General features: G+C 41.8%; 1 long non-coding RNA gene across 1 annotated transcript; it reads left to right on the forward strand.

Annotated features, from left to right (window-relative positions):
• The first annotated feature begins 10867 nt into the window (after positions 1–10867).
• On the forward strand, positions 10868–14631 carry LOC137155298 (uncharacterized). The gene is made up of 3 exons (XR_010920402.1): positions 10868–10997; positions 13031–13062; positions 14309–14631. It is a non-coding gene; the product is annotated as an uncharacterized lncRNA (long non-coding RNA).
• Positions 14632–19687: the final 5056 nt, after the last annotated feature.

Consider the following 19687-nt stretch of genomic DNA (forward strand, 5'->3'; position numbering starts at 1 on the left):
ATCGTAATAACCCCCAGAACAGAAAATTTGATTTTTGACCAATTCTAGAAGTACCACAGGGTATTCAGAGTCTTTTACTTTGGTACTGGTATTTGGTGTAATAAACTAACTTGTTGACAAGGATATGATGCCTCACTTAGACCTCTTCCTTTTTGAAATGTTTGAGACATCTGTTCCAGAGAGCGAGATCCCAAAAACTACAGGGTTTTCATCCTGTATATTTCTATTATTGCTCAGTAAAAAGGACTGAAACATAATCCTTCAGAGCAATTCAAACTCTTCTTTTGAAATCTGTAATATGAGTCACCAATATGTTGACACATACACATTCCATTTAAATATGGTATTTATTTCACTAGCAGTGTCTGTGCATAAAAGTCATTGGAATTAAGTGCTGTACATTAAAGCTCCATTACTTTTGACTCCCACTGACAACAGTGTTGGTATTTTGAAGGCATACATGTGCCCACGTCCTTGCCAATGCACTCTGGGAAATTTATGTACCTCCACACAGCTCCTTACAGACCATTTATTCTGTAATGAACCTGAAACTTTAGTTTTTCAAGCTCTGCAGTTTTCTCCATCTGAGCAAATTTACATATTTATCCAAAAAGAAATTACGGGAAAGAAGAGAAAATATGTCTGGATTACAAAAGGGTGTGTACTGCCTAAGAGACAGTGTAGTTCACATGCCATTATGAAAAGCTTGTTACTTCAAGGATAGAAAAATTGGGTCAGACCCTCAGCTCCTGTAACTGTAGCAGCTGGAATTGCACCAGCTGAGGATCTGATACTCTGAATCCCATTGATCTCACTTACACCAGTGTAAATCAGGAAAAAAAACTCCAGTGAAGTTACTCCAGTGCAAAAGTGACATGAAACCAGAATCAGATCCCATGATTCTGATAAAGGGGGACAAACATTTTATAAAATCTCTGTGATACGTGATCAACAAGAAGGAACCCACCATGCAAGAACAGGATATGAGCACATTTTCTTTGGTCCACAGAGGCAGTGAGCAAGCAGTGTAGTTTGCTTTTTATACAGGGTCAGCTAAGGGACTGATCCTGCATTATGTCTGAACTGACGTCAGTGGGTGTTCCTGTGACCCAGAGACCTCTTGGTGATGACTGGCAGAAGGCACAGGGGTGCATAGGGTTACAAGGATTCCCTGAGTTTAGTCTCTACTCACAGGAACTCGTCACACATAGTGCAGGTTTCTCTACAATTTCCTGAGCTTCCTCTCTTCGCTGCAGCTTCCTGCTGCTCTTTGTAGGGCAATCACTCTGCTCTTTTCCACATGTGACTCCTTCTGTAATCACCATTGGCTAGTCCCAGCCCTTAAGGGGCAAGCCACCCTGTTATAAGAGGAAATGGGTCCCAGTTGCCCTACCTCTCCCTTCATCCCTTCAAAAGGCAGGTGAATTGCTCCTGGAATGAAAAAGAGGGGATCTAATGGAGAGAGGCACAATTCTTTCCACTCTCCTCCTTCCTAGTGGTAGTATAGCCCACTGGTCAGTATGTGTTACACCATCCTTCTCTGTGCTGTGTCTAGAGAGCATGTGAGACGGCTAAAGCTCTCAGCTACCTGTCCTAGGCACACCAACAAATGGCTACCTCAGCAGCCTGCAATCATCCTCACAGTTACTGAATGTTTGCTGGCCTGCTCTGCCCAGCAAACCCAAATGAGCCAGGCTATCCCTTGTCACCATCCAGTGTTTTCACAAGGTTGCAAAAAATCAGTAAGAAACACCACATCACACCTTTTGAGGATGAATTCCATCTTACTCATCATTTATCTAGTTTTAGTGTTATTTTGAAAGTGATTCTCCTCTGCGTTTTAGTTGCTTAGTAGCTACCTCTTGACCTGTGTGATTAGTTTGGGAGCAGGCACTTACTAATGCGCTCCTGCAGAGATGACGTTGCATTTTCTAATCAGTGACTGATCAAAATTCAAAGGCTTTCAGATGTGCCATGTCTTGGGTATGTTTGTTTTTAGGCTGCAGAGCTGCAATCCAAAGTGCAGGAAATGAAAATAACTACATTCAGTACAAACCGGAAATAGGAAGATAGGAATTGCCATACTGGATCTGGGCTACAGCACTCTATTTCCATCAGGGGCCAGATTTTTAAGATGTGCAACCATGACAACCCCCTCCACTCTTCCCCTTGCCCCTTATTGTGCAGCATCATTAGGGTTTGGATCCTCACCCTGCCAACATTGTAGCACAGACATCTACCAGTTAAGCTATAGGACTCAATACAAATAAATAAATAGAATTGAGATTTCCCCAATTCATTAATTACTCTTTATGGATGTAAAATGTATAGTCTAAGGACCTAATCCTGCTAGGTACTGAGTATAATAAAGATGGGACACATGGGACTGACTCCTCTGTAACCTCAAGTGTCTCTTGCGTTCAATGGGAACTCAACTCTCTCTGAGTTCCATGGGAAATTGAGGGCACTTTGCGTGATTGGGCCCATAACAGTAAAACTTATTTGCACCATTACAAATTGTGCATGCAGGGTTGTTGTAATTGTATTCTGCCATTTTCAAATGAAAACAAAATACAGTTAAATGGACATTAATGGGGGGAAAATACAAAAAGGAAAAGCAAAGTGACCGGGGCATATATAATGAATTTGCTAGTCATTACAACAATGTTCTCTGCTATATGTACAAAGGGTTACTAGACACACACATAATAAATCAGTTTTTGTTGGTCCCTAAAGTGTCCTTATTCTAGTGATCTGAGGAAGGAAGGTTCTTGCTAATTCTTTATTGCTTTCTGAAATATGGAAGGCTGGTTGGACCAACTGCATCACTTATTTATGCCAGTGCAACTTCAGCCAGCCTGAGTCTGCTGCCTAAACTAAGTGGGATGGCACTGCTCTAGGTAAGAGGAGAATTTGGTCTGTTATCATTTAGCTGAAGTGCCTATTCTCTGGGTTTTGGTATATATGGGAACTGGCACCAGTAAGTGCAGAGGATCAAAATATCCTTATGGCCGTGCCAAGAAAATGCAGCACATAAAAGATTGGCAATGCACTTTGTTTACTCTTCAGTGAGCCATTTTACTTGTAGATAATTTGTTTTCTCTGACATATATAGAATCATACATTTCAAAAATTGTCTTTAGGGGCTGCTAGTGTCTCCATGTGGAATTATATTTGTCATAAAGTCAGTAATAGTCTTAATCATGAGGGCTCCCAGAAGACCCTCTCGCCCCCAAAAAGTGATTTTTCTCAAATTGAAAAGTTTGCTACTTAAATTATATCCACTCAGATTGCTCAAATCAAATTGTTGAGTCACAAATACTTTTATAAATAAATTAAGCTGAATAACAATTCTTTTAAGACTCCATACTCTGACAAATTTCTTTTAAATCTGGAAAGAATTTAAATGTTACCACACACAAAAATACAACACCTGAGGTCAATTTCCAAAGGCCCAGAAATCCAGGTTGATGCTCAGTTGTAAATGCAGTTAACACAGCTGTGAATGCAGATATTTGCATGTGTAAGTAGCCAGTTAAGCTTCTGGAGCTTTCCTGCTATGCAACTGGGTCTGGTCCTGTGAATCATTCATTATAGCGCATTACATAGATTTCAGGTTTGTCAGAGTAGAGGCTGTCTTCTACCCTGTGTTTGTCAGTGTCTCACTCAATTTAAATCTGATTGAGGCCTCTCAATGCTACAAATATTATAAATAGTCATAATTTTGCCAACTGACTGCTGAATCCAAAGCAACCAAAAATGTCACACAATTTTGCCAACTGACTGCTGAATCCAAAGCAACCAAAAATGTCACACAATTTTATTAAGCTTGGTTTGCATAAAACAGATCATGCATGAATGGCAAAAGGGCACGCATCACATCGAGAATCCCCTTGGATAATGTCTTAATTCTCTCCTTGATCACAAGAAACTTTCCTCTTACTCTGGCGCCTGCTCTATCTTTCAGTAATCCTTTCTGTGTTATGCTATTAGAAGAACTAAAATCCAGCGTGGCACAGATAATATTACTCTGGGGGAAGCAAGAGACTGAATAGTGTACAGTGGGCAAAACTGAAGGGTGAGGGGTAGCATGGAGAGTAAGTCAGTGCAGAATTAGGCACCCTCTAATAAACAAAATAGATCAGGTGGTGTCCAGGTAAAACAAATCCAGAGATCTTTGCAAAATTCCACCTTTGAGCACCCCGTCTAGGCCCCAAAGGTGTTTGTAAAGTCTATTAGAGGGGAGTTGATAGAACTCCCCTCCCATGTGGCACAGGAATGTTTGGTGGGGGATGGAGTGTTGTTTGTTCCATCTGGCAGAAGGGGCTTATTGGGGAATTGAAGGCTGCAAGTGTTAACTGTGATCATTCAGGAAAACTGGTGTCTAGTTGTCAGTGTTGGTTTAGTCTTTACGATAATGGATATTTTGCTCATGTGAGGTTCTTCTCCAGGGGCACAATGTCCTATGCAGGCACTGGGCTGAATTCAGACCTGGTGGAAGAGGGTACATACTCTGTCAATTAGCTCCATTGCCTACTAAGTATCAGTAAATGCCTAGGATAAATCTTCAGGCAGCTACAAAAATAGTGGCCTGGACTGGGGCCCTTCTGGTCAAGGGAAGCAATCTTGTTGAGGATACTTTCTGGGTGTTCCTCCCCAATTATTCAACTGAAGGTGGGCTTTGCAGCCCACATATCTTGCAGGAGGGTCCTGCTTCTAACTCTGGATGATCCCTATAGGTCCACATGGGTTCTAGGGCATGAACATCTGCACAGAGGCCCTGTGCCTCCATGACAGCTCTTGGCCCCAGCAGACTTCCCCGCTTCCTGGTAGCAGAGAGAGTAGAGCATCTGCACGTTGTATATTAGGGTGCATCTCTTAGATCTGCTGATTTTAAAATGGAACATTGAGAGCTTCTATGAATTCAACCTTTTTCTCCCTCTTGATTCCACAAATTTGAACCTATAAGCTTTGAGTCATCATAATCTGCTCATAAAGAACAGCTATTTGTTTACCAGTCGTAATATATGAAAAATACCAAGGAATTCCTCTGACTGTATTTGAGCGGGGATCTTGTAGTTTCTCCCCATAGCCAAATTGCATAGGCTCATAGACATTAAGTTCAGAAGGGATCATCATGGGTAATAACAATTCCATGGATCCACTTTAATACATCAAAAGTATTAAAGTGGATCCATGGAATTGCTATTAGCCAGCTAGTTGGCAAGCTGCAGCTGAGTTGAAATGGCTTGATGTGGAGTGAAACAAAACCTTTTTTTTAAAAAAAAGGGAAGCATTCCTGACTGGTAATGATTGGGTTTATAGTGTGACCTTTAACCACCAAGAGGTTGAATGGCATATGCTAGGTTATGGGAAACACACTACTGGAGAAAAATTGTGCACTGAACTGAGACTAGAAAGACTGGTTCCTGAGCCAGCTGTCCACAGCCATTTGCTTCTTGCTTTCTCCTCCTCACTCAGTAATCTATACTAGAGGAGAAAAGGCTGCTAAATTGCTCTTCCCGACTGACTTGAGAAAGAACAAAGCTACCAGCCAGGAAGGATATGGGTGCAGGGTGCTGGCCACTGGAAAAAGGTCACAGAGCTTTGTGTTTTTCTCACGTCACTGGAAAGACAATTGACAAAGTGTCCTTGTATTAGACATATGAGAGACATGGACAGTCATACTTAACGGTTCACAACTGGATTTATTTTAGTGCGGGAATGTAATGTCTAAACTAAGGCACCAATTCAGCAAAGTACTTAAACTCATGCTTCAATCGCATGGGGCCTGCGCTCTGTCTTTGAAGAAAATACTGTCTTGTTACAATCAATACTGGGGAGATTTTCAAACAACCACCTAAGGGGTGTAGGAGCACAAGTCCCTTTGAAGGTCAATGAGTATTAATCTCATTCAGAGGTGGGAAGTTAATGGGACTCGTGCTCTTAAATGGCTTAGGTGCTTTAGAAGCTCTCTTCTTAGATTACCAAATGAACATCTTCCTCCTCACTTTATCAGGAGACAAAGATGCTGATTTCAAGCCACCTACTGAAGATGGAGAAAAAATATTGGCACTGACAAAGTTAAATTGGGGACTTAGTTCTGAGCACCAACATTCATTCTGTGAGCAATAGCATAGTAAGTCACACTTAATATTAAGGCACCATGTAAAAATAGTTTATAAATGGTTAACAAGAGATGATTAGCATGTTACAGACATGAGCAGTGTGTGTTATACATTGTTGGAAGAAGGTTGCTAGAAAGGGTTGTGGATTGTTATAAGCAATCTATTGACCTGCTGGGTTCTATAATAATTGATTAACCATTTAGAGGGTATTAACCATTTAGAAATGGAACCTTAGTATAAAGTGTGCCCCCCAATCTGAATGGGATTAATATTATGTAATATTTATACTCCAATAGCACTCAGAATCCCATCACCTTTACACCCCAGGTGCTAGTAACAGCCCCCAAAGCATCTTTAAATCACCTGAGGAATTGCAAGAGTGCAGCAACATTCCTGCCGTGTCTCCATCACACCCCCAAAGCTTGAGGCTGGTGAGGTGGAGTGGTGCTGAGCCAGCTACACCATCTTGATACTGCCCAGCATTCTCTACACTGAAGAAAGCCTCAAGTGGCTGGTTAAACTAGTTGTGTAGCCCCTTCACAGAGCGTGGCATAAAGGTGCCAAAGCAAGGACTATGCTCAAGCAGGGTCAATAGCACATTACAGTCTCCCATGCTCTTTGCCCTCTCTTAGAGAGGAAGTTGTTCTTCCCTCATCCCTCATTTTAAGGAATGCTTGCTCAACAAAATATGCCTTAGCTCCTTATGCAGCAGAGTTTGCTGGAGCTAACTGCTATGGAGAAAAACTCCTTTTTCTGACTCTTGAGTCTCAGTGCTCATGTCCTTGGTTATCTTCATGGGATGAGTCATACTTTTTAGCTGTTCTTTTCTTTCTATAAAGCCTAAAATGCCACATCCATTCCTTACAAGTTTGCTTTCAGAAGGATTAACAACAGAAAAGCAGGTACAAGAAGAGGCATTTCAAGGACTAGCTTGAAAAGGACTTAGACTGTCTTGCATGTACACAACGCCTTTCATCCCAGGGGAAAAAAGCACTTTATATCCAGAAGTTACTCCATCCACCACTGACATTCAGCCACCTCTGGAATAATACACAGAAACTGATTAATAATACACAGCAATACACAAGAGCTTGAGACAGAAAATGGAGAATTCTGTATCTGCTTGAAACTGCAAAGGGAATTTAGATAGGAAGAATGAAATTTCACAAATTGGAAACAGCCTAGGACACCAGCATTGTTAGTGTTATTCTTGTGAAAAATACAGTGGGATCTTTTATAGCCACTGGGAGCTATGGCTTAGGCAACATTTTGAAAAAGTGTCTAAGTCATTTAGGTTGCTCAGTGACTTAGGTGCTTTTAAAAATGTGACCTCCTTGGCTTTATGTACACATCAGTCATATAAGCTATCATCAGCATCTATGTTCTAAAACGTTTTGCAACATTAAAATAGTTAATATACAGAACAATGCAATATTAAAGTGAAATTGGAGGCTTTTATTTAAAAAGGGTAAGACTATGAAACTGAGTGTTTGTGTGAAGAAAATTTGCCAGGTACTTCAACTAGTGCAACACATTTCCTTTTTAAATGAAACGTTTTATGAATCCAAATCTCATTAGTCTGTTGAGTCTGCACTGCAAGAACTCGTGTTCTGTTCTGCCACCTACTGGCAGTAAATGAGAATGTTGGTTTAATTACGTGTAGGTGTAATCAGATATTGTCGCTGATTCTAGGTTTGTTTTTTTTTAATCAGCAACATTTGAAATGAGAAATAATATTTATCTGTTTAAAAGGTCTAGCTTTAATATAGCATCTTGCAGGTCAATATATGGACCTGTCCTTTGGTGAGCATGTGAGGTTTTTTTCCGGAAGGAACAGAAGTTGTATAATTCTTCATTTATTTTGCAACATTGTTTATAAAAAAGTAAATGCCAAGTATGTACATAACATTTCTTAAATATATATTTCTGGCAGTGCTTAGAGTTTTGTTCCACACTATGTTGCCTTGTCTCTGTAAAGTGTAAATGTTATGAATACATGGTAATATTTGGCCATCTGCTGGTGTTAATAAGAATTGCATTATGACTGTACTCCGAAGGGAGTCCACTTATTTCATATTCAATCATTATGGTAGAGCATTTACAAAAAGATGCCTTCACTTAGGCCCTGATCCTGGAACTGACTCCATGCAGAGAGACCCTGTGCTCACAAGGAGACCTATTGAAGTGACACACTACGGTACTGTCTTCCTGCAAAAAACAAACCCTGCCATCATGGACTTTTGCGGCCGTAGGCCCTTCCCTCACCCACTCACACACCTCCTGCACACTGAAAGGGTTTCAAAGAAGTTCTGTCAAGGGTGGACCACATGGAAGCACAGTTCCCACGAGAGTCACACTGCTCTGAGGGAACATGGTACTGGGAAGCCATGCAGAAATGCGGGGACTCCACAGATCATGGGTTGCAAAGTGCCATTTAAAGTATGGGAGGGCCCATTGATTTGCCCCCCACACACACTTGATCTTCCTTTTTCCTGCTCAGGTGCCCTGCCGCCACCACTACCACCAGCCTGACCCCCCTGGCCCAGAAGTCCATATTTCCACCCCCTCCAAATTTGAGTGAGTGGCAGGGCAACCTGGTGAAAACCTGAATGGTGTTGCATCCCTGTGTGCCAGGCTGCAATACCATTGGCTCAGATACGGCCTGGCCACACCTCCATCATGACGAGATAACAGCGTCCTGGTGCTCATGGCCCAGGTGGTCCCCTGCTTTGCAGCCCTTGCCACAGATGCTTTGAGATCCGCTGGTTTTCACCGCATACTTGAGGGAACAATGGTCTTAAAGGGGCTGACCCACTGCCCAAATCTTTGATGGAACAACTGAAGGAAACTGCAAAAACATCTCACAGAGAGCTTCAAGCAGGATGTATCTCCTTTGGAGGATTCTCTTCAGGCAATGACAAGGTTACAAATAAACAGAGCAAATGTGCATCATGGGGAGCATTGTTGTGCTTGAGCACTGAATGGAGGGTCTGGCATCATCCACTCTGCATTTCTTTTCTGGACCTCTGCTGGCCTGTCGAAGGAGCAGCATTGTTAATCAGTTTAGGAGGAAATGCTGCAGAGCGGCAGTATGGCGTCTAAAATTTAATCTGTTTCATTTTCTATTTTCAGCATCTTTAATGGGGATCAAGAATTTCCACTTCTGAGACTATTTAAAGGGATGGGCAAATACCAAGCAGTCTGAACCTTCTAGCCAAAATAGAGTCAGACTTAGCCCCAGTCTCAGTTCCGAATCCACAAGGCTGGTTGAATGTTTGTGTTTTAGCTGCTGTGACTCCTCCCCAGTTTCCCATCTCAGCATAGACTAGAAACTCTGAGACTCTGGGACACTTACACTGTGGCTGAACCCGAAGCTCCCATCGCTCGCGCTCTCCACCCCTCCCGTGAGCCGAATTTATTTGTTATGTACCATGCTGGTTCCTGGGTGGTTGAGGAGGTGGTATCTGTTATTCAGCTTCCCAGGTTCATCCCTAATCTCCCTCAGATGTAATCTCCCTCAGCCACCTGGGAACCTGCATGGCACATAATAAATAAGTAAAAACTTCAGGCGGAAGCCCACTTGGTCCTCAGTCCTTCCTTTCTAGGTGGGCCATTGACTGTTCTGCCCTGGGGCCCAGAATTGCTGTCAGTGGGCCTGGCTATGCCATTTGCCTCCCCTCCCGGGTACAGGTATTGGGAAACGACAGTGACTATATAGGCATTATTTTCACTTTAGCTGATAGCTCACTAGTGGGGGTGACAAAGGCACACAGAATCCAGCTGCTACTGGCATCCTGAAGCCAGCCTGGCCCATATACCTTTACTGCAATGGTATCAGCTGACATCTTCATAGAATGGTTTGGGGAAATGTCCTATCACAGTGGAAAAAACAAGGCTTCCATGCCTAGAAACCTTTGGGAGAGGATTGCAAAGAGTCTCCATGAAAGTTTCATTGAGATCCAGAGGATAAAAGAGACATCCTTTTCTGATAAACAGAGTACTCTGCATGGCACCCACGCAATCCAACAAGGCAAAGATATGAAAAGTGGATGTTGATTCTACTTCTGTTTGTTCTATCTCTTCCTGATCACAGGACACTGAGCTGATGTGGATTGTGAAACCAGACTGTCATACAGCCCTTTTTAGAATGTGTTCCTTAACATTTTATTTTCTAACATTATACCAGTAAAGCAATGAAAAGTCGATACTTTTGCCTTAACTTGCACACGGGCTAGTGCCATTTTTAAATGGGGAACAAAGGCTGGGGAAAAGGGATGAGGTTTGAGGGAAAAGAAAAGCAAAAAAAAAGGCATTACAAGGAATAAGCTTACTCAAGCTCTTTTCTCCTTCATCAGCAGGCTCATCTGCGCTTGCCTGGCGAGCCCAGCTAGACTCCTGCAGAGTTTCAAACAGCTCCTGGCTCACAGCATGGTTTGAGTCCCCTGCCAAACCTCCCCATTCCTCTGCCACCTCACTGTTCACAGAAGGGCTCTCCAGCTCAGGCTTCTCAGAGGTATGCACAATAGTCTGCAGGGTGCTGGTGGGGCATACAGTTCCTTTTAAAAGTGGCAGGTCTGCAGGGCAGCACCTGATTTCTTGTTGCCCTCCTTCACTTGGTGCAGTTCCTTTGCTTTCCCACAGCACTGCTGCTCAACCTTGTCGTGTCCCTTCGTCAGCATCCCCCATGTGATCTGCTCCAGATGTCGATGTTTCTATGGCATGTCTGCAGCTGTGTTTGGGCAGTTTCTTCTCATCACCGTTTGAGGAGCTGCAATACTTTTTGCCTGCTCTAGACAGCAGTGGGTCTAGCAGTTCTCTGCACGTGTGCCCATTGGTTGGGAGGCTGCACAGACAAAGGTGCACAGTTAGGTATGCTGGCCAAGCTGGGCATTCAGGAAAAGGTATTTTGAAAACAGGCGAGTGTGAACCGTCCATGCCTAGGGCAGCCACCTGAAAATGCCAAGGTCAGGGCAGGCTGTAAAAGGAGAGCAGATTCTCCCTGCACTGAGGGGTGACACTGAAGTCAGGCTTCCCAACCAGCCACAAACAGTGCTTCTGATTCCCCACACTGGTTATCAAGAAGCACGTATACAAATACACACAGCCCCCTTGACTGCATTTCAGTCTCTGGCTCCCAATCAGCCACTAGGTCCAGTAAAGAGGCCCGTTATTTAAACTCTATGCTCTTTACTAAAAAGGTTCCTCCTGACCCCAAAGGCTCAGCCACAGTACCAGATCAATATAAGTTTGGATCTTACCCAAAATACCACGCTGCCAGCCAATCCTTTAGTAACTAAAACTAAAGGTTTATCATAAAAAGAAAGAAACAAACTATAAGAGAAATGTTAAAGGATTAAAGCAATCAGATACATACAAATGATTTGAAAGTCCATTATATCAGGTTTCTAGAAGAACTGTGGAGTTTGCAGGCTTGTATAATCCCTCTGGTATACATCCAGTACCTGGATGGGTCTCAGTCCTTTGTTTCATAGCTTCAGTTGCAGATGACTTGGTCCAGAGGTAGATAGGTTGCTGAAAGCTGAACAGGATTGAAGACAAAATGGATTCCAAGGCTTCTGCCTTATATATCCTCTGGCCCTTGCCATGCTGCTTGTGGAATTTTACAGGAACCAAAATGGAGTCCAGAGTCACATAAGCAAGTCCTGGTAACTCATTAGGTATATCCCTGGCTTCTCCCCCTGGGCCCCTTGCATCTGTGAATGTCTCAATGGGCCATTAAGCAGGCTATTGTTCTGCAGCCATCCTGTCTGAGGTGTTACCCAGACAGCACAATTTGAAATACTGATATATCGAACATATCCATAAGGTCTGTTAGACATATAACACCTGAACATAAACATCATCATCTTACTTAGCACATTATGGCCTTTCTAACAGTACCTGACATGGCATATCTCACATGAATTATTATGATTTTGACCTACTGATGTCAAACAATATCATAAATGCTCCCCCCCAATCCAGCCAGCATGACACTCCCAACGTGAGACTGGTGTAGAAGGGAGTAATCAGAGCTCCTGAATACACCTCAAGGGCCCCCTTTATCCAGCCAGCGTGACAGTGAGGATTTTAAAGGAGTGGGGGGCAGGCTTCCAGTCTCTGTGACCCCTGGTTAGTGGAGTTCAAAACTGTAACTGGAGCAGTCAGTGTTGCAGTGACCGAGGCATTGTGGGACAGGTACTGGAGGACTATTAGACTCAACACAAGTAATGCAGTGTCTATACTCACACATCATCAACCTCGGTAGGGTGACTGTGGCTCTTGGCTGCTCAGGTGTCACTGTGTCACCCTAACAGGCCACTTCCAGTGGCAGGAGACACATTTGACTAGACACATGCATGACTAGGTCAGCACAAGTGGACTTACATTGACTTAACTTTATAGCATAGGCCAGACCTGAGGCTTCTGAGGTTCTCATTCCTGCTACCTAATGAAAGCTATAAACAGGGCTTATTGTTGAGAAACACTGGGACACACCTCTTAACGCCACTGACATACAGTGGACTAAAGAGAGATCTCTGAGTGACTGCAAAAATATTATGGGCATTTTCTTTAAAAGAGAGGTGGTGTAATACTGGTCCCATTGAAGTCAATCTGAGTTTTTTCATTAACTTTAGTGGGGTCACGATTTCACCCAGGCACTCTCCTCCTAAATAGGGATGTTTGCATTGGTTCACCTACTGTAACACTAGCCATGATCATATCTTTCAACCTGCTGAGTCTCAGGTGTGAGACACAGGGTGGGAAACAAAAGCCCATACAACAGGAACCTTAAAATGAAGGGAGTTCGGAGGAAGTATGAGTGGTAGAGGTAAATGAACAGTGAATTTAGAGGTAAACTGAGAGATCTTTGCTAATTAAGAATGTCTGCTTTAAACTAGGTTCGATGAGTGCAGGAGACAAAAGCCCACAGGTAAGTCCAAAACATAGAGACCTGGGTGAAGGGTCAGATTCTGTGGGGATCATGGGCAATCACAGCAGGAACACAGGAGAGACAAGAAGGAATATAGAGGGGAAGTCTAAGGAACATCTTAGATGTCTGTTTACTGATGCAAGAAGCATGGGGAATAAACAGGAAGAACTAGAAATACTAGCGAATAATCATAATTACAACATAATTGGCATCACAGAAACCTGGCGGGATAATTGACAGTTTTTTAAAGAGACATTATTGAGAGCACAAGAACAAACTATCCCAACACATAAGAAAGATAGGAAGTATGGTAAGATGCCACCCTTACTTACCCAGGAGATCTTCAATGCCCTGAAACTCAAAAAAGAGTAATACAAAAAGCGGAAACTAGGTCAAATTATGAAGGATGAATACAAAAACAATACAAGCATTTAGGGACAATATTAGAAAATCCAAGTCAAACAACAAGATTAAACTAGCTAAGGAGATAAAGGGTAACAAGAAAATTTTTTAAAATACATGAGAAGCAAGAAGAATACTAAGGGATAGGGTAGGCCCATTACTCAACAAGGAAAGAAAGTCAATAACAGCAAAGACCGAAGTGTTAAATGCCTTCTTGTTTCAGTTTTCACCAGCAAAGTTAGCAGTAATTGGATGACTAACATAGTGAACAACAATGTAAATGGGGTAGGATTTGAGGCTAAAATCTGCAGGGGGGTGTGTGTGTGTTAAGAATTAGGCTACGTCTACACAACAGCTTATGTCAACAAAATTTACATCTCTCAGGGGTGTGAATAAACCACGCTCTGAGTGACATAAGTTACACCGAGATAAGCACCAGTGTGAACATCTGACAAAGTGGGTTTCTGCCCATGAAAGCTTATGCCCAAATACATTCGTTAGTCTTTAAGGTACCACAGTACTTTCACTGTACTGGAACAAATTACCTAGGGCGGTTGTGGAATCTCCGTCATTGGAGGTTTTTAACAAGAGGTTAGACAAATACCTGTCAGAGATGATCTAGATAATAGTCCTACCTCAGAGCAGGGGACTGGCCTAGATGACTTATTGAGGTCCCTTCCAATCCTACATTTCTATGATTCTATGATTGAGAGGTATCTATCTATCTTAGACACATCTGTGGCCCCCATTATTGTAGGATCTGAGCACCTCACAATCTTTAATGTATTTATTCTCACAACATCCCTGTGAGATAAAGGAGTGCTATTATCTCCATTTTTCACAGGGAGAACTGAGGAGCAGAGAGACTAAGCAAGTGATTTGCCCAGGGTTAAAGAGGAACCGAATTCCGTTCTCCTGAGTTCCAACCTAGCACTGTAAACACCTGGCCATCCTTCCTCTTTATGAAATGGCTGTGATGAACAGCAGAAGCTCTTGCAATTAAAATATGTAACTAGGGTTCTGGAACAGTGGTTTGAGTAGGGAATGAGTGAACCTTGTGGTGTTCAGGGCTTCCCAAACAACTCACTCTATATTGGGGGGATTCACTAAACCAGTTCAAGTTTGTGAAATGGTTTTTCCTGTAATTTAAAAATCTATGTGGCTTATGTTTTCTTTTCAAGGGATATGTGATTTATAAAAAGTACTATGTTCAGCTAACTAAAGGAAGAAGGCTGTGAAATTATTAGGGCTATAAGAATCACCCAAACACTAGAGTGATGCAACTGAGTGCCCTGTATAAATACTGTTCCTTGGAAATGAAGCCATGGTCTACACTTAAAAGTTAGATCAACAACATAGCTACATCATTCCGAGGTGTGAAAAATACACATTCCTGAAAGATGTAGTTATGCCTTCTTAAACCCTAGTGCAGATGCATTCTTCTATCACCTTAGGCACCATCACTCTGAGCAGTGTTTAACTACAGCAATGGAAAAAACCCTTCCATCACTGTAGGAAGCATCTACACTATGGTGCTATAGCAGCATAGTTACTGTGCCATAACTATACTGCTGAAGCGCATGTAGCATAGACATGGTCAAACAGAAATAATTCACATAAGCAAAGAGTGCAGCAATAAATGAGGGAGTGGTGAAGATACCGTCTCAGGCAAAATATTGCTTGAGGTAATTTGTTGGTGTCCAGGAACCATAGCGATGAGTGCCCAAGAAATACAACAGATTGATATGTAGATAGAAAGGGTAAAATCCTGGCTCCATTAAAGCCAGTGGCAAAACTTCCATTGCCTTCAAAGGAGCCAGGAATTCATCCGGAGGTTTTATTTTTTTTTATAAAATAGCGTTTCCTCCTCTCTGCTCTGTGTTTTTCACTCTTACTGAATTTTCCCTGGTGCTCTTTCACCACTCTTTTCTTTTTCTTTCCCTACCCATATTGTTCTTGCTTTTCTTTTTAACTAGGTTCTCTTCGGTGAAAACAAACTCACCAATGTTAGGGTCAGAGTTGACATTCTGGATCAACAAAATTCCAGTGAGTTCATAATTATGCAAGATGAATTTGTCCAGTCCTAGCTTAAACTTATTTTGACTAGTGAAGGCCAGGCCAAAATGTGGGTGAAAAGATTCCAGTAAATATTTGTTTTAAATCAAACTCCACTCCATCAACCTCAAACCCATCTCTCTGGAATGTGTGTCTCTGTGCTCTCTAATATTAGCATTTCATCACTCTAAACTTGTCTACACTAGGCTTTAATGCCCAAAATTTCCTACCATAGCTACTGCCAGATCAGTTCCACTGATGTGAGTGCTAGTATAGATAAGGTGCCAGGAGCCACCTGCTTTTTAAGCACTATGTTGTATAAACCTGTTCTGAGTTGGGCCAAGTGACACTGTGCTTAAAACATCAGAGCCTTTTCAAATGAGCATTCTCCCCTAATGTTACCACAAGTGGAGCTGAACCAACTATGGCAACAGTGGGAAGATTGAGGCAAAAAAGCCTTATATGGATACCCTATTGGTGAGGGTCATCACTGAGTTTCAATTAAGCAGCAGCCATCTGTGGCTTGATGTTAGTAATATAAGGCTTGAATATTGTGTAGATGTAGAAACTTTGCCTAAAGTTGATGCTAACCCCATTCTTTCAAGAATCCCCTCATGAGACATGTGTTCTCCCCACATCCGTCTGTCAGTCAGCATGCTCAGAATTCATACTCTGAAGGTAACAATGTCAGAAGGAAAAGAATGTCACGATATTGTCAAAGAACTATGCACAAACATCCTAACCACTTCAACTACTACTCGTCCAATTCATCCCCAGAATAACTCCACTGATGTCAGTGAATTTACATCAGTGACCAATCTTGCCAACTGAGTCTGAAAAATGTCTTTGTCCACTACAAACTGCTGTCATTTAAAAAATTGCTTCTGGATTTGACAGCAAGGGTATTGATTCATTTTTGCCCATTCTGTTTTTCAACCCAGAGCTGAGAGATAAAAAGCCTCTGCATTTAACTGTTCTTATTTATCCCAGCTACTGATTTTTATTGCATTTCCCCATTACTTTATCAGAAAACGATAGTCTAGTGCTGTTAACTATAGATGTGCTGGTTTTCAAAGTTGTAATAGAGATGGACTGAAGCTTCAAATTCCAGGAGTGTTTGTTCCTGGGATTTTTATCTTATCTCATTATAAAAATGAGTAATTTGCAAAATTTCGATCTGAATCCAGTTTGAGTGAATGCACCCAAAACTAGAGGTTTTGTTCAGATCTTTCTCTAATAATAATCAGAGCATAATACCAAGTATTGGCCTTTTAGTTATTGCATGTGATTTTTATTATACACCACCCCATTCTCCTACCCCCAGAAAGAAACATGTCACCGATCCAAGTATTTGCTGGGGTTGTCACACAGGAGAGAATGAGCCATGCAATTTGGAACTATAGCAAAACACATGACTATTACGTTGATATACAAAATAGCAGATGTATTGTTAAAGAAAGATGACAGCACCCCATTAGGCATAAAATTCCTTCTGCTGGGAACACTGGACAATTTCCTCAGGTCACAATGGAGGAAACTGCACAACATTCTTCCCTTTCTGTGCCAAAATTTGTAATCCCCCAAAGCAGAAAACTCCGGGGAAATTAACAATGGAAGAATACAAAACTTCTACAAACAAATCAGTCGATTGAATCCCTGACCCATTTGAAATCCAAAGTGAAAAACTGTGATCTGTAATATCTGGTTGTGACACATCCCTGACTAGAGTAGCTCTCCTGAAAATGCCAAGGTCAGAGCAGGCTGCAAAAGGAGAGCAGATTCTCCTCAAACTGGTGGCTAACACTGCAGCTAGATTCACCAACCAGCCACAAACAGTGCTTCTGATTTCCCACACTAAGAAGCTAAAAACAAGAAGTTACACAGCCCCTTTTATTGCATTTCAGCCTTTGGCTCCCAATCAGCAACTGGGTCCAGTAAATAGATAAGTTATTAAAACTCTATTCTCTTTACCAAAAATGTTCTCCTGATCCCCAAAGGATCACCCACGTTGCCAAATCAATATGAGTTTGGATCTTACCCAAAATACCATGCTGCCAGCTAATCCATTAGTGACTAAAACTAAAGGTTTATTGTAAAAGGAAAGAAACAAATGATAAGAGAATGTCAAATGGTCAAAGCAATTGGCTACATGTAAAGTCCATATGTATTGGATTCCCAGTAGAATTTTGGAGCTTGCAGGCTTGTACAATCCCTTTGGTGTACATCCAGTACCTGGATGGGTCTCAGTCCTTTGTTTCATGGCTTCAGTTGCAGATGAGTTGATCCAGAGGTAGGAAGCCGGAAGCTGGGGATGGTGCAGCTCCTTTTTATGTCCCTTTGTCATGTGGCTTATCCCAAATTCAGCCACGCAGCACATGGCATGGAAAAGCCTTAAAGGAGAGTCCCCTGTCCATAGGCATGTTCTTACATGCCCTGGTGATTCATAAGGTGTAGCTCCTGTGTTCTCTCCCTACCTTTGAATTCCCTTGATGAGCCATTAAACAGGCTTAGTGCTGCTGCCATTCTGTCTGGGGTATCACCCAGAAACACAGCGCAAGTGTTTGGATACAGACATATCATACATATTACACATTTAGAACACAATGCAACACTGATACATACATGTAAATGTGCTTATCAACCTTAGCAAATTATAACCTTTCCGTTGGTGCCTGATATGGCATATCTTGTCCGAATTATTATAATTTTGCAATATTGATAACAACAATATATGAATGGTCATTCATATTCCACCCAGCATCATATTGGTAGGTGGGGGCAGATTTTTCTCTCCGTTACATCAGTATAAATCTGCAGTAACAGCATTGTCATCAGTGTTCTTTTTTTCACTTGTAACTGAGATCAGAATCTGGCCCTATGGCATTAATTCTATTTGTTTTCCCCTTTACTCTTTCATTTCTTAGTTTACTAAATTCACCAACTACATTTAGAATTTCAGAGTTGTGCTGTCTGTGTCACTTATATTATGAGTACCCAGTAGTTGCAAAATTGGTTAGTATATTTAATTGTGTGTGTCTTGGTTTTTAATTCCTGTTGAGAGTATATTTGTTTATCCTCACCTCCTTCCCATTTTTCTTGTCTTCCTGTTTTAAAAAAATAAATATTTAAACTTGAAAAAAAGGGAGGTTGAGGAAGGAGCCATTTTCATGGACTTCCAGCTAACTGATCAAATTCTGCTAGTTTATAATTCTCTTGGTCCTGCTTGTATGCAACACTACAGGCTTTGCAGCATTGAATTCAGTGGGACTATGGCCATTGATTTCACTGGGGGCTAGACTGAGCCCTATCTGAATAACTCCCATTGACTTCAATGGGAAGTATTTGGCTACTGTGGCGGCTTGAATAGAATCCCCGGTAGTTTTGATTGGAGAAGTCATTCTCTCTACCCTGATCTGGTGTGGAGTATTGACGTGTGATGTTTAAAGTCTGCTGCCTTCCATTCGAGAGGTGGCTGCCTTTCAGTAATGGGTAAAACAACCACAGTACTATATTAGAGGATGGATAGATTAAGTACAAACACTCACAGGGATCACTTCACAGAGGGCAAATGGAACAACCTGTACAAGAAAAATACACAAGATTTGGATCAGGGTTTGTAAAGTCTGTCAGTTGGATGTGTGGATGAAAGACACTATAGTGATCGCAGGTATTATTACTTTGGAGGTGTGTTGCCTCACCTTGGTTTGCCTTCTTGCAGTGTTCATATTTTCATTTTCCATGCATTTTGAAACTCTCCCCAAGTAGTACATATTAATGGGCCTCACAGGCAGGCACCCTATGTAATACAGTCTGTCTTATTGGCAGTCCAAACCATCTGCAAACTATTTTTCTCCATTGGTCTTTTTTATTTGGCACATAAGTGTCTGTACATGCCATCCAGAATAATGAGGGATGTGTTACCAGTGAGATTATGAACATTATAGAAGAGAGACTCCCTTCAGCAGCATGGACTATACATGTGGCATTCTGATGACTACACATCTAATCCCAACTTTTCTTGTGGAGGAAGAAAAATAGGGAATACAAAGATAAACAGGAATAAATAACGTTGTGTCCTGTGGAAAGCGATATGATCCAAAACCCCAGATGAAGGAAATATAAAAATGATGTTGACATACCCATACTTTACATTGTATCTGACAGAAAA

Source organism: Emydura macquarii, unplaced genomic scaffold (genome assembly GCF_026122565.2).
Source record: "Emydura macquarii macquarii isolate MOO-44397 ecotype Brisbane River unplaced genomic scaffold, CSIRO-AGI_Emac_v2 contig_1348, whole genome shotgun sequence".
Taxonomy (NCBI): Eukaryota; Metazoa; Chordata; order Testudines; family Chelidae; genus Emydura; species Emydura macquarii.